Below are 13,102 nucleotides of genomic sequence, written 5' to 3' on the forward strand. Positions count from 1 at the left end.
CTTCTCTGTGCCAGTGGGCTGGTCTCTCTGGGGAGCCATGGTTTCAAAATTGCAGTGTCTAGAGCTGCACTGTCCAATGCATTGGTCACAGGCCACATGTGGCCGTGTAGCACTGGTGATGTGGCTAGTCTCAATTGCACTGTCATGTAAGTATAAAATATTTACCAGATTTTTTTTAAGACTCAGCATAAAAAAAAGAATGTACCATATCTCATTCACAATGTTTATATCAATTACATGTTGAAATGGTAATATTTTGGAGGTATTGGGTTTAATAAAATATTTTGTTAACATTAACTTTACCTGTTTCTCTTTACTTTTAAAATCACTACTAGAAAATTATGTGGGTGGCTCTTGCTGTTGGACACTACTGGAAGACATTGATCTAAAGCTTTTGGTCCTGGTGAATGTGCTTGTGACATCTGTCAGAAGCCAGACACTCCTCAGAGCTGTCCAACAGGGAAGGCCTGTTTGTCCCACCCTCTGTGAGGTGTTGGAGGCGGCCAGGGGCGGATGGGGGTGGGGGAGAGGTGACCTTAAGGCTTTGTCTCTGCCAAATGGGCAAAGGGTAAAGTTCCTGCAGCCCAGTGGCAGGGGAACAGAGGAGCAGCACGTTTTCTGTGTGAACCACCCTTCTTAGTTCTCAGGATCCCTTGGTTTAAACTCATGTTACAGTATACTCCAGCAGCTATGAACTCATTTCAGTTCCTAAGATTCTAAGCTTTTTCTGGTCTTGGCCCCTCCCTCCCCTCCCCTCCCTCCCCTCCTCTCCCTACTTGGCTGTCTCTTTAGATGGCAAGTGGGTTCTACACAGAGACCCCCTGACCCGCTCAGCTGCATTAGGTTTCCCCACTGCATCAATTCTCTCAGTCCTTTATTTCCTCTTCACAGGACCAGTCCCACTTCACCACCACCCTCTTGGACATGGAGTATGTTTGATGTCTGTCTGCTCATTAAACAGAAGCATCATGAGGGCAGGGACTGTGTCCGTCCACTCCTATGTCCTGGTGCCAACATGTTCCCCTTATAACAGGGAAGAACAAATCTGACTCCACATCAGATATTTCTTTTACTTTAACCTTTGTATTCTATTGCTTTTGCTTCCGGTTAAGAATGTTGCCTATAGCCTGAGATACATAGGATAGCCAGTTCTCAAGGTTCTGACCTTTAAAGATATAACACTTTGCCATCCCTATAGAGATAAAAAGTTTCAGAACAGAGAATGACATTTGTCTTGTTGGAGGTTTACAGGAACATTTTGACCTGAGCTGCATGGACAGCTGCACATTTACCTCGTCGTCATTTCCTGTGGCAGCTCCCGAGGGAGCCGTGGTCACCCTCAGGCTATGGAGCACAACCCCAGCTTGGGAGGGGCAGCCACTGCCCAAGGTCACCACGTGGTGAGTGCCTGAGGGAAGCCAGGCCTGCGGGGAGCGGGTCACTTCTGACCTTTAAAGATATAACACTTTGCCATCCCTATAGAGATAAAAAGTTTCAGAACAGAGAATGACATTTGTCTTGTTGGAGGTTTACAGGAACATTTTGACCTGAGCTGCATGGACAGCTGCACATTTACCTCGTCGTCATTTCCTGTGGCAGCTCCCGAGGGAGCCGTGGTCACCCTCAGGCTATGGAGCACAACCCCAGCTTGGGAGGGGCAGCCACTGCCCAAGGTCACCACGTGGTGAGTGCCTGAGGGAAGCCAGGCCTGCGGGGAGCGGTTCACACACTTGGGCCCTTCCTCCTCACTGAGGGCGCCCCCCACTTCCTGTGTCCCTCTCAGAGGGTCCGTGGTCACCCAGTCAAGCCCAGCTTGACCCTGTTCTTTGGGAGATCCCATGCTTCTTGGGATGTGGTATCCAAGCCCTAAAACTCTCAAAGTGTTTGTGCTTGTCTTGAGGACCACCTGCAGGGCCAAGGGGAGACAACCCAGGAGGCCAGGTGGCTGGTGGGTGCAGGCACTGGGTGCAGGGGTGGGGGGCACTGGACCTCAAGCTTGGGGCTCTTTACCACCAGACGGAAGAGTGGGAGCAGGAAGCAGTTCTGCTCAGAAGGCTCCAGAAGCCGGGCAAGGCTGGGTGGACTCAGCAGTCGCCCAGCAGGTGTCACCCTCCCTCCTCTCCAGGCCGAGACCTGGGGGCCTGCACCCTGTTCTGAGGCACTGCTCACCTCACCTCTCAGGGGGAAGGAGCTAGTGAGGAGAGCACTCAGGTACAGAGATAGACAGACAGACTGGCAGAAAATAAGTTTGACAGGCAGGAGCAAGAGTGAGCGGAAGCCAGGCTTCAGGAGAGAAAATGCTTGCCTTGAAAGGACTTCTGCTAGAGAAAGGCTGAAAGGGATGTTCTGAGGGAACATTTCAGAAGAACAGCTGAATCCATTCACCGAGCACCCCTCCTGCCCCCGCACGATCAGGAGCCCTTTGCAGGCAGACCTGAAGTCACGCACCTCATTTAACGCAATGGGTGCACACCTCAAGCCCTGCTTTGCTAGGCTTCTGCCTCACACCAAAACACACAGAGACGACGGTGACATTGACTCATCGAGTTTGCCAAAGACAAGGAAAATGGTAAAGCACAAGAGCAGACAAGGAATCTGCTGAAGACAGAGGGAAGCAGGGATCCGATGAGGGAGGAGGGACACAGAAGTTAAAAGCCCCAGTGGGGAGGAAAAAGCTGAGGCCATGAGGTCCACTAGGCCGCTCTCCAGGGCCCTAGGGAACATCCAGGGCAAGGGGCAAGGCAGCTGGACAAGGGGGCCAAGACTCAATCCTGTACCGAATGGATTTTTCGCTAGAGGCCCCCATGGTAAAGCTGCCTGAATAGCTTTGAGAGTCCTTGAATTCAGCTGTGCACCTAGGACCCCCATCCCAAGGGTGGTCGTTGGACACACCACACTGTGGGTGACCAGACTTCAGAAGGATACCTGCTCAGGTGACACCTGGGCTGGAGAAACAGTCAGGCAGACCTTCAGAAAGGCAGGCAGCTGGCACACAGAGGATTCGTGAAAGTGCTCATTCTTCCCTGTCTTTATTTGCAGCTGCTTTTCCCTTGACTCTCCGTTTGTTGGGTAACCGATTCTGAACAATTTGTATGGGGCACACAGGCTAACACTGGGGCTCATGGATAATGTCATTAGGAGCCTCACTGTGACCAAAGGGCACACACTGCATCTTCCCTGCACAGTGAGTCAGAGCCATATGTAAGTTGACCGTCCGTGGCATGGACAGCTATTTTCGAAACACTTTCGAGTCATTCTTTCAACCCTCCCTCTAACTGTGTGTGAGAAGCAGGGCTGGCTGGCTGGAGGGCTAAGCCCACGCGTGTATGCCCGTTTCCCACTCAGCATGATGAAACAGAGGGACCACATCCTCCCTAGGACCTCTCCAGGCTATATACCTATTGTGCTTGCCTGCTGTTTGCCTGACCACCCAGTTCTAGCAGGTTTATCAAATTCTCTTGTAGATACACTACATGGAACCCTGAGCTGGGGCTGGGGCCGGGGGGGCACAGAACTTTGAATCCCAGAGATTCAGTCTGGAGGCTTTCCAGAGACACATCTATGTCAAATCCTGGGAGGGATGAAAGACAGTGGGCCGAGGAAAAGAAAGAAGAGGTAGAGAAAAAAAAAATGAGAAAGAAAGAGAATTTCCAGGTAATATAGGCAATGAGAAAGTCTAGGGGCACCCTCCTGGTACAGAACACCTAAGATGCTGGATAATTATTTAACAACACCTTTTAAAATAAATGACTGGGGGACTTTCCTGGTGGTCCAGTGATTAAGATTCTGCGCTCCCACTGCAGTGGGTGCAGATTTAATCCCTGGTCGGGGAACTAAGATCCCACATGCCACACGGCGCAGCAAAATAAAAAAGAGTAGAATAGAATAGGATACAATACAGTACAATACAGTAAAATAAAATAAAATAAAATAAAATAAAATAAAATAAAATATATATTACCGATGTGGCAGAAAAGCAAGCGAAAACCTCAGAGCCTGGGATGCAAATCCAGAAAGGTGAGGGCAGCTGGAGCCTTCGTCGCCCTGGGCACCCTGTGGTGCCTCAGACCAGGAGCCTGGTCTTCATGGGTTGTGCCTCTGCAGCAAGGAGGATGGAGACAAAGTCTGGGCTGCAAAAGGTGGGAGCCTTGTCTGAGGCCCACACAAAGTAGGATTCCACAAAGGGCAGCCCCCTCAATGCCTATCTTAGCTCTGTCCCTAGAAAGCAGAGGCTGAGGCAAAGCCTGTGTAGCAATGCCGTATTGGGATGTATGAGTCAAGGGAACAAAGTGAAGGAAAAAGGAAAGTGAGGCTGGGAGAGGAAAAGCAGTATAAAGTGGTTTGTTCCTGAGCTGGCCACAGCTTCACAGAAATCTAGACAGGAATGTGAATCAGGCAGCGTGGCAGTGTACAGAAAGTACACTGGTCACCAGGTCATGTGGGACCTCTGCCAGAGACCCAGGGAACCTCTGCCTCTTAGAACAGTTACCTGCAGGGACAAAAGGCAAGCAGTTTAATCCTCAACTCTTTGTCTTCTTTTAAGTCTCTTTGGTCCACATTTCCCCTTTGGGGCGTTCACTTCCCTGCATTTCTGGGTTGTGTAACCTGGGCTCTTGGGGCAGCTGCTGGGAAAGCCAGATGCCCCATGGATGCAGGCAGGTCAGACCTAGAAGCAGAGCTGTCAAGTCTCCCAGTGTGGTGGACATGACGGAGGCTGCCCTACAGCCTTCACGTCATCCCTGGCGAGGCTAACAAACCAGCAGCACTAGGAACTGAGGCTGGGAAGGCAGAAGCCTAGACTTACAATGGCAGAGACCATATGGTCCACCACTGGGGCACCGCGGCTAGGAAGCAGCCAGTGTTCAGAAGGCCAGCAGGGCTGAGCAGTTCTCGGGAGGCACATAAGCTGAGTCCAATATGGAAACAGCTGGGTCCATAGAGATGGAAACAGATGATTGATTTATAAAGGACTATTTACAAAGGTACGGGCAAGTAGAGGCACCACAGGGACTAGTGTAGTAACCTAGTCCCCACAGCATAATGGCAAAATGAACTGCTACCACCTTTAGACTTAAAAAGGCAAAGGGAAGGAGAGGTTTCCAGAACTGGATGGAGTCTTGTACAGTAGATTACCTTGAGAGGAGCAGGGATCTTGGAGGGAGGAAAGTAGTCAAGCTGAGGCAGCTTCACAGGAAGGAATCCAGAGGATTAAATACCTGATGTGGTCCAAATAGATCCAAATAGGCAGAGCAGGGTGGAAATGGGTTTACTCTAGAGGGGTAAACTGAAGCTGTCTGGCAACACCATAGGTAAAATTCCAAGTAATACGAGTTCACAATCAAAAATCAAAACACACATGGAACTGAGCCAGCATGGATCAGAATTAAGCAAAAACATCAAACCTCAAGACCGGACCCATGAGGACTTTGGGTACAGAAATTGTAAATAAAGACTATAAACTGAGTATATTAATATATTTAAAGAAATAAAGAAAGACAGTGGGATATGATGAAGAAATACAAGGCCATGGAAAGTAGTTTGTGTGATATAAAAACCAGTAGACATTCTGGAAATAAAAAATACAAAATGACTGAAAATACAAAATGCAACAGATGAGTTAAGGTTAAACTCAGGTGAAGAAGAATTTGTGAACTTTAAGAAAGATCTGAAGATACTACCAGAATGCACTGCAGAAGGACAAAAGGGGAGAAAATATGAAGGAAGGTTAGGAGGCGTTGAACACAGAATGAGGAAGTGTGAGCCTGTGTCTAACAAAAGTCTCAGAAGACTGTGGTGGGCAGACTCGAAGATGGTCCAATTATCCCCCCTCCTGCTATTCACACCCTTGTGTGATCCCTTTCTCTTGAGCTGGGCAAGACCTGCAACTGGATTCTAACCATGGAATATGGATGTGGCAAAGGTGATGGGATATCATTTCTGTGAATTTTGTCACAGTAGATTGTACTGTCCGTCTTGCTAGCAGACTCTCTCAATGAACTCTTTCCCCACAGGGCCTGATCAGGAACGGCAGCTGGTGCATCTGGGAAACTTGTCATAGTCTATGCTTGAAAGTTCAAGGACAGAAGAAGGTGAAAATCACCTCAATTTCAAGGTGTGATGAGCAGCTGTTTCTCAGTGGGAAGGGGAGAGGACAACACAAGACATGGGTAAGATGTCCAGTGCCATCTCTAATATTTAGGAACCACGAAACAAACAAAAGATTGAAAAGGATGAAACAGTCATACTCTGAAAGAGGGTCTGAAGAGCAGCAGGATGGGGTGCTAAGCCTGAGATTTCCAACGCCAGGTGCACACACAAACTTTCACTCTCTGGTATAAAAAACGAATCATAGCAATGAGTTGACAGCTTATTAACAGGTGGGATTCCACTCCATCCACGGGCCATTGTTAATATCATTATGGCAGAGTGCCATTGTTGAGGTGTTAGCGAACCAAACTTGGGTCCCCTAGCTCCTGTGCAGTAAAGCCAATCTACTGACACTGGGTTGTGGTGAAGGAAAGTGCAGTGTTTATCGTAAGATGCCAGACAAGGAGTCTGGGGCAGCTAGTGCTCAAAAAACCTGAACTCTGTGATGGGTTTCAGGGAGGCATTTCTAAAGGCCAGGTGAGGGAGAGGGCGTTGAGGGGTATGTGATCAGCTCGTGCACAACTCTCTGATTGGCTGATGGTGAGGTAACAGGGTGGTGTCACAGGAGTTAACATTATCAATCCTCAGGCTCCAGTAGGTCTGGGGCCTACGTTTTCATGGTCATCAAGTAGTTAACTTTTTCCATTTGGTGGTGGTTGTAGCATCGTAAAACCACTCAGGAAATGTGCAGCAAATACTGTTATCTAGGTACTTCAGAGGGGAACTAAAGCAGAGGACTTGCGGGGAGGGGTCTGTCCTGGGAAGGCCCCACAGGGTCCTGCTCAGTTACAGAGAGAATATAGTTTACAAAAGCAAAGTCTTCTCCCAACCCAGAAAACTTCTCCACAAAGGTAGCAGAGGAAGAAAGCAGTTTTATTATTGAATATACTATATTAAACCAGAATGTGATCGCATAACAGACAATCTGCAAAGAGATTGCAAAGACGGAAAGTAATCGCACCCCCCCTACGTAGCCAAGCAGATACAGCCCATTACACACACTTTCTCAAGGTGAACAATAACTAGTCCCCTAGTAAGAGGGGTAGTACCTTTTGTCACACGTAGTCGGTTCCAAATTTACCTAAGTAATCGGGGAGACCCCTTGTGTTGGCTTTAATCAGAGGAGAAACAAACTTCTCATTGCAAATTGGAACAGAGACTACCAAAGTTAGGTTCTTATCCTCCCACAGAAACTGGGAGATGGTTTGCGTTTCAGAAAGATGGCTCCCAGGTCCTCAGGAAATGATCCTCAGTTATGAGGTCATTATAAAGATTTATGTACCTTTGAAAAGGACAAAGAAATTCTGAAACAAGGGAGGGGGAGAAAAGTCTCCCTTATTTGCCACAAGGAGAGTTAACCCTCTATTTTTATTCTGTATTTGATCTTAACACCATCCAGTGTATTTTCTGTGGCCATTTTTCCCCTCATGGTTGACAACATATATGTACGTTGATTCGTTAATTCCACATTTAAGAATCCCCAGCAGATGTTGAAACATGTTTTTAAATTATTTATTTATTTATTTATTGGCTGTGTTGGGTCTTCGTTGCTGCACGCGGGCTTTCTCTAGTTGCGGCGAGCGGGGGCTACTCTTCCTCACGGTGCGCGGGCTTCTCACTGCGGTGGCTTCTCTTGTTGCCAATCTTGGGCTCTAGGTGCGCAGGCTTCAGTAGTTGTGGCTCGTGGGCTCTAGAGCGCAGGCTCAGTAGTTGTGGCCCGTGGGCTCAGCTGCTCCGCGGCATGTGGGATCTTCCCGGACCAGGGCTCGAACCCGTGTCTCCTGCATTGGCAGGCAGATTCTTAACCACTGAGCCACCATGGAAGTCCCATGAAACATGTTTTTAAAATGTACGTTCAAGTGTACTTTTACAACATTATTTACGATAGAAAAAAAATTGAAATCAACCCAAATCCCAAATTCCAAACTAAGGAAGCAGTTGAAAAAAGTTAGAGACTTCTGTATGATGAGTTATTATGCATTAAAATGTCATTTATGAGGAAGTTTTCCATGACATGAAAAAACCCCTAGGACCTAGAAGTCTGTATACAGTGTGTTGTCAACTGTGAGGACCTGGGAGCCATCTTTCTGAAATGTTATATGAGTTTAAAGGAGGTGGGAAGGGTAAGAGAACTAAATCCTCAACTTCCTCAACAGCAAATCAACAGAAAATAGAAGTTATGAATTGAGAAATAGCAAAATAAGCCTACTATTTAGAAATTTTGATGGTAAATACCGGAGGGGGAAAAACAACTAAAAGTATCTTTGGTGATCTTTTTTGTAGTGGGGGACTAGTGTGGGGGGCGGGGAGACAAGGGACAGCTATATTTTGTTATGAACTTTGAATACTGTTTAAATTTTTTGCATATATTGTAGGGCTAAAAGTAAAACTTAAGTACAATTTTAAAATCCCCTGCATACCACTGTTCCCCCCGACCCTAGAAAAAACATATGAACTTTTCCATATTTCATAGGTCAGAAAGATATTTTTATTTCTGTTCTGCTGTTTATCTGGAAATGAAACTATTTTGATGTTCTCAGTGAACGCTCTGACTCATACCTGGAGAGGTATTAGCATTTACGACCTCAGAGATTTCTACATCTCTCCTGCTCGTGTGAAGGACTCTGTGGTCCTCCTCTCCCTTCTTTGAATTTCCCACCTCCTGGCAGTTATCAGGGGCTGAAGAGAAAGCCTATTCCTCACCAGACGGTGGGCAGTGTTTTGGTAAGAGTGTTGAGATATGACTTAGTTATAAAGGAGTTGGTTAGGGTAGGGTTGTGATCTGTAGCAGGTTCCCTGGTGTTCCCTGAAACCTAACATTTTCACAGAGCTTTGGTGCCTGGGTTTAAGCTGATCTTGCCATTTATTAGCTCTGTGACTTTGGACAAGTTACTTGGCTGATTTAAGCTTCTGCTTCCTCATTAACAAAGTGGGAATAATAGTAGAAACCCATCCTTCTTAGAGTTTTGGTGATAATTAAATGGGACACTATATGTGACCATGTATGTAGTGTACCAAGTTGGAGTGTTCAATACATTGGCTGTGATCAGTATTATCTATTAGAACAATGTTGACCCTCTGCAAATCATGCCGTTAGCCTGAATGGTACTGAAAATAACTCAGTTCAGTGTGTGTGTGTGTGTGTGTGTGTGTGTGTGTGTGTGTGTGTGTGTGTGTGTGTGTAATTTCCCTTGAGACTTTCTCTTTGACCCATGGGTTATTCAGAAGTGTGTTGTTTACTTTCCAAGTGTTTGGAAATTTTTCTGTTATTGATTTCTAGTTAAGTTCCATTATGGTCAGAGAATACACTCTGTATGACTTAAATTCTTTTAAATTTGTTGAGGTTTATTTTATGGCCCAGGATATGGTCTCTATTAGTATTTGATCTTTGAACACTTAAAAAGAATGTGTATTCTGCTGTTGTTGGGTATTCTAAAATGCTTATGTATTGTTGAGGAAGGGTTGTTAAAGTCCATAATATCATTGTTGCTGTGTCTTTTTCTCCTTTAGTTTATCAGGTTTTGCTTCATATATTTTTCAGCTCTGTTGACTGGTGCATACACATTTACAGATGCTATATCTTCTTGGTGGATTGACCCTTTTATCATAGCATCTGTAAATGAGTATGCACCAGTCAACAGAGCTGAAAAATATATGGAGCAAAACCTGATGGAACTAAAGGAGGAAAAGACACATCAACAATGGTAATTGTGGACTTAACAACCCTCCCTCAACAGCAGGTAAAGCAACTAGACAGAAAATCAGGATCTAGTAGAACTCAACTCTTTTGTAATAACAGGAAGAAGATCCTAAAGAGCAAGCAGCATGGTTAATAAGCAGTGGGTGCTTTTTCTGTACCCAACAGCCTAAGGCATAGCTATGAACTCATTTTACAGGTGAGAAACTTGTGTACTGGGTCACAAGGTCCCACAGGTGGAATGTGGCTGAGCTGAGATTCAAGCCCAGGCTGAGAGCACCTGAAGCCGTGATTCTTCATTCCCATCTCTTTTCTTATCCATTTGTCTCTTTCCAGTCACTCATTTCTGGTGAAACCTGTGTCCTTTCATGTCTGTCCCCTGGCAGCTGTTTCACAGCAAGGCCCTGTAAGGCGGAGGTTAGAGGGACCCACGCTGGAGCCACGCTGCCTGACTCACACTCCTGTCTGGATTAGCCAGTTGACCTCAGCAAGTTACTCAACCTCCACTCCCTCATGTTCTTCACTTATAAAACAGGCATAATAACGGACTTGCTTCATAGAGCTGTTAGAAAATTAAGTAAACTGATATTTGTAAAGCTCCTAGAACAATGCCTGGCACAGTCAGTATTAATTAAGTCCTTGCTGTTATTCCTTCCACAACACTACACAACCGGTCCCTTTTCCTGGAACCGTCTTTCTCCGTTGTCAACCATATTCAAGATTTTTTTTTTTTTACATTTATTTTGTGGCTTAGAGTGCCTCTGGCCCACTTTCTCTTGCCACCAGGTATATGTGTATCCAGTTTGAGAAACGGGAATGTGTACTGGGCTGAGCAGGAAGCCTGGACTCTCACAGGTGCTTAGTAAATGATTACAATTTTGAGCTATTAGGGAAGAGGACTCCCTTTAATTCTCGTAAGAGTTCTATGAGGGAAATCCATATTTGTTATTCCCATTACAAGTGAGGAATGTGAGGAAGAAAGAGGTTGAATAATTTTGCCCAAGGGCGTATGGCTAATCATAGGTAGGGTTTTGAATTAGGCCGTCTGGCTCCCGTGTGTGTCCCCTCACCCCTGCCTTACACTACCTCCCCGGGAAATAGCCTGTGCAGAACGGACCAGAAAGTAGACAGTGTCACCCGGGTGGAGGATTGTCAAGGAATGAGTGACTGGGGAGAGTGAGGAAGCTATCACAGCAGTTCGAGTAAGAGACGCTGTGGATTCGGATATATTTTGAAGGTGGAAGCAACAAGACATGCTAATGGATCGGAAGTACGGGGTGAGGCAAAGAGAGGAGTTAGTGGATTATGTTTTTGGCTTGAGCAACTGGGGATGTAGATGTCATTCATCCAGAGGCAAATTCCACCAGGTTTGAGGAAGGTGAATCAAGAGTTTTATGTGGGATACATTTCACTTAGATGCATCAAATGGAATTGTTGAGTAGGCTACTACATGTACAAATCAAGTTCAAGAAAGAAATACAGGCTAGACTAGAGAAATTAATGTGGGCATGACCAGCCTGTTGATGGTATTAAAGCCATGGGAATGAGTGACTGCACCTACTTGGGTGGACAGAGAGGAGAGGTCCACGGGCTGAGCCTCCTGACACAGACTGAACTTGAGTAAGGGGTGGCAGTGTGTGAAACAGCTGTTTTGATTGATTCTAGTTTTTCAGTGAAATCAGAAGCAAGACCATTGATTGGCTGAGAATGGGGACAGAGTATCGGGGTGAAATGGTTGTTTGGGAGGCTGGGAGGCTGAGTTGATCAGGGACATTGAGTAGAATCGCGCGGTGAGTAGAATCGCCCGGCAATGAGGAAAGCCCGCTTGAGGCTTGTTGTCAGGAACTAAGTGCAACTAGGCGGGAGGTAATGTGTGTTTCAACCAGGAGCTGCTGAGTGGAGCAGACAGACGGTGGGCTTAGGAGAGCTGAGGTTCAGGTGGGTGAGTGTGTGAGAGAGAGATGGCGGGAGGTTCCCTGAATCAGCCTCCTTTCTGCTCCCCGAGACCTTGGTCCTATTTTCAATGCTGGTTGAGTTTTCACTGGTGCCTTCCTGGTCTCTTTGCTCCCTGTGCATCTCCCTGCCCTGATCACCCACTTCACCCCTCCAGGCCTCAGCCATCCTCCTCCACTTCCTCTCCTGCCCCCTCCTTCAGTTTCTCATCCTGAGGAAATCGAGCCCACAAGCCAGCTCAACCAGAGGAACTGGAACCAGCACATCAGAAGGGCTCAGTAATAGTGACTTTCTCTATTTAACAAAGATTCCTACCTGCATGCCAACACCAGGGCTGTTTTTCTTAGAATGCGGCTCATTGAAGTCAGAGGAAGCAGCTTGTCCACCCATCAACAAATGTGGCCCAAGGCATACTCGTTGTTAGGTCCATTGTGAGATGTGAAGGTGGTCTCTGAGCCGTTCCCTCTGCCGTCCTCCTTAAGGAGCTTGTTGGCCGGTGGCAGAGATTGACCCAGGTGGAAAGGACTGCAGTGGACATTGGGATGTGCCCCTGGTCTCCCTTCAGACTGAAGGACTTATTCCCCCAGCTTCTGGGAGTGCTGCGGGCAGGTGGCCCCCTGCTGTCAGCCATCTCAGGAATTGTTTTGGCTGAAGAAAGCCCCCTAGCCAAAGGTCTAGCCTGCATCAAATGACTGATCTACACCAGGTTATAAAGACCCAACTTTCTCAACCCAAATTCGAGGCATCTCAGAAGGCTCATTCCAGTTTCAGAGCTCCCTGGGAGGGTGAGCTGAGGCCTTCAGAGCTTCACCTCTCTGTCTCCCCAGTTCTTGCCTCCGTCTACTCCCTCTCATAGATGTTGACCCCAAGGGCACCCCTTAATCAACTCCCTGCACCCTCATCTCCCTCTCAGAGTCTGATTCTGGGGAACCCAACTTGCAACATTTGGTGCCGGGAGTGACCCAAGAAAGCAGCCGCTAAGATGGAATTGGTTTTCTTGGTGTAGCAGTAACACCACACCAGGACTCTAAAATAATCCCTTCCCTGAATTCCTCGTTTTCTACAAAATCATAATCGCATGTGTCACCTTCTGGGCCCAAAGCCCACGTCCTTCCTCTAGTGTAAATTGTACCCACGCTTTCTCCTCTGCTCCCCCAGTCTCCAGACTACAGCCCTGTTTCATGGGTAGGCATGATGACACGGGGGTTTGTGCCTACTTCTGTCATGCTGGCATCTTGTATTCTGGGTTGAGAGACAGGTCAGAGCTCAGGGCTGCCAGAGCAACTGGAAGCTGTGGGAGCAGGA

This window comes from Lipotes vexillifer, unplaced genomic scaffold (genome assembly GCF_000442215.2).
Source record: "Lipotes vexillifer unplaced genomic scaffold, Lipotes_vexillifer_v1.1 scaffold1770, whole genome shotgun sequence".
NCBI lineage: Eukaryota > Metazoa > Chordata > Mammalia > Artiodactyla > Lipotidae > Lipotes > Lipotes vexillifer.